This window comes from Aptenodytes forsteri, unplaced genomic scaffold (assembly GCF_000699145.1).
Source record: "Aptenodytes forsteri isolate BGI_AS27 unplaced genomic scaffold, ASM69914v1 Scaffold69, whole genome shotgun sequence".
Classification (NCBI taxonomy): Eukaryota; Metazoa; Chordata; class Aves; order Sphenisciformes; family Spheniscidae; genus Aptenodytes; species Aptenodytes forsteri.
This window is the reverse complement of record NW_008795885.1, coordinates 7,378,698-7,381,047: the sequence shown is the minus strand read 5'-3', so window position 1 is coordinate 7,381,047 and position 2,350 is coordinate 7,378,698.

Genomic DNA, 2,350 nt, shown 5'->3' with positions numbered 1-2,350 from the left:
CCGGCGCCCGGCGCGGCGGGGGGAAAACGCGGCCCGCGCCCCGGCGGGGGGGGGGGGCGGTGCGCCTAGGCGCCGGCCGCCTGGGGGCGGTGCGCCTAGGCGGAATCCCGGCCGCCTGCTGCGGTGATGGGGAAGATGGCTGCACGCAGGAGAGCCAGAGCCCCTTCGGACTTCGGCGCTGTTCTGATGATGCTGTCATTTCTTCACCTCTAGATGTCCAGCCATGGAAAGCAGTCAAGTGTTGACATTTTGTTAGTCTTGACTTCCAGCTGTTTTGAGCTGTGGTGGTATGGTTCCCATTAGTCCCTGGGAGTGGCTTTTTTTTTTTTTTTTAAGCCTCCACTGCTCATTCTCTTAATTCTTTTAAAAACTCCCGTATTAGCTCTTATGTGTTAGTTTTGAAAGATGTGTGTTTTATGTATCAGTCTCTCACAATTTTGATTTGCACGTGTTTTTGAACATACCAAATAACTATTCCCTTGCCAGCACGTGGCCGTGCTGTGAGAATTGGTGTATGAACGGGTGGGTCCCAAGCCCTCCTGGGATGGTAAAACAGCTGTCAGTTCTCAGACTGTCTTGTAGACCACCAACATAGAGGTGCGGCGTGGACAAGTTGGTGTGTTTTACCATAGACTGTTTTCAGATGGCCTACTGTAGGCTTGCAGATGAGGGTTCTTACAAGTTCCAATAAAAAAGAGAAATCATGGGCATTAACTAGAATTTTTAAGCTACTTATTAAAGACTAAGTGTTTGTTTGGCATGGAAATGGAAGTCTTATAAGAAGACAGGCATTTAATATTTCAAGTCTCTTCATGATATGTCACTTGATATGAATAAGGCCTTTTGTTTCCTTTTTGATTTGGGGTACTCCTTCTTTGTCGTTACAGGTGTTCCAGCATTAAAAGCATCAGTAATAAATCTAGCTTTCAGAAAACTACAGTCCAATCCCAAAATCTTAACTGAACTTAATTTTTTTAGATTATGTGTTAGACTCTTATTTATGTTTCTGGTTTGTACTGTAGATCTGAAATCAGGAGGTAGTTTTTAAAAATAACTTTACTGGAAGATTGATGTATGTTTGCTGACTAGTGCTTGCAGAAAAAATGGAAAGCAGGTTGAATTTAATCCTAACATACTCAGATGGTTCTTTACCATCACTGGTGCAGGTGAAAGTGGGACATCTAGGAGGTAAGAGCTAACAAGTAGCCAAAAGCAGATACAGAACACGCAGCCCTTCCTTTGACAAATGGAGGCAGAGTCTGCACAAGCATGTGTGCAGGCAGGCTCAAAATAATCTCAAAGATCCAATCCAAAATACAAACCCACCATTTCGTTGCTTTATCTGTTTCCTTGTCAAGTGAGAGAACCTCCAGGCTGCTGAGTGTCAAATAAAACAGGATACAATTGAATCTGCTCTTCTGAAAGTTATTTCCCTGCATGTGGCTGATACCACAAAATGTTCAGTTTGAGAGGAGTTTTCTTCTTAATTCCTTACATATGGATCCTAAGGAACTGTGGTGTAAAATGCATACGTATTGAATACAAACTTATTCTCAGCATACTGCTTCCATTTTCAATGTACTCCTGGCTCCAAGGGAGCTAAGAGGTTGGGATTTGTTCTGCGGTCCTCATTTTACAGATTGACAGAAGTATCCATGTTGCATACTCAAGGACAACAGCATGTACAATGAAATGAAGACGGTATTTGAAAGTCATGTTATAACTTGCCAGTTTTCCATTTAACACTTAATTGGATCTGACCATCACTGGTGATATTTGAGATGAATAAATCTCCTGGGATGCTTACATCCATAATAGTACTATCCAAAATTACAGCTATTAGTACAAAGCTTTGAAAAGTATCACAAATCAAGCCAAAGAAGCTAGAAAAATTATTTCTGGTTTATACCTGAAAACAATTTATAACAATTAGGATTAAACACTTTATGGAGCAGGTTATACCATATCTGCCATATTCCATTTAGCAGGTTATACCATATTAGTTGTCTTGTATCTTTAGAATGATATCTGGTGCTGGCTGCTCTGAGCAAACTGTTGCTAGAATGGTTTACCAGTCTGGTCTAGAATGACAGTTTGTATAGTCAAAGTATTCCAAATAATTTTTAAAAAAACTCTACTTGAGGCATCATAGTTCAGTCTAATGTTAAAGTGACAGAAGGAAACATCGGACATCCTCTAACTAATGAGCCTAGTTCTGTTTTTTCATGCTGCAGAACTTGGATCAATCAAATAAATACAGGGTGTTTTCCCGAGGAAGAACTAAGTATTTTCTGACTACATAAAACTGTAGTTTGGAAGGAAATGGAACCATTGGGACATTTAATATTTG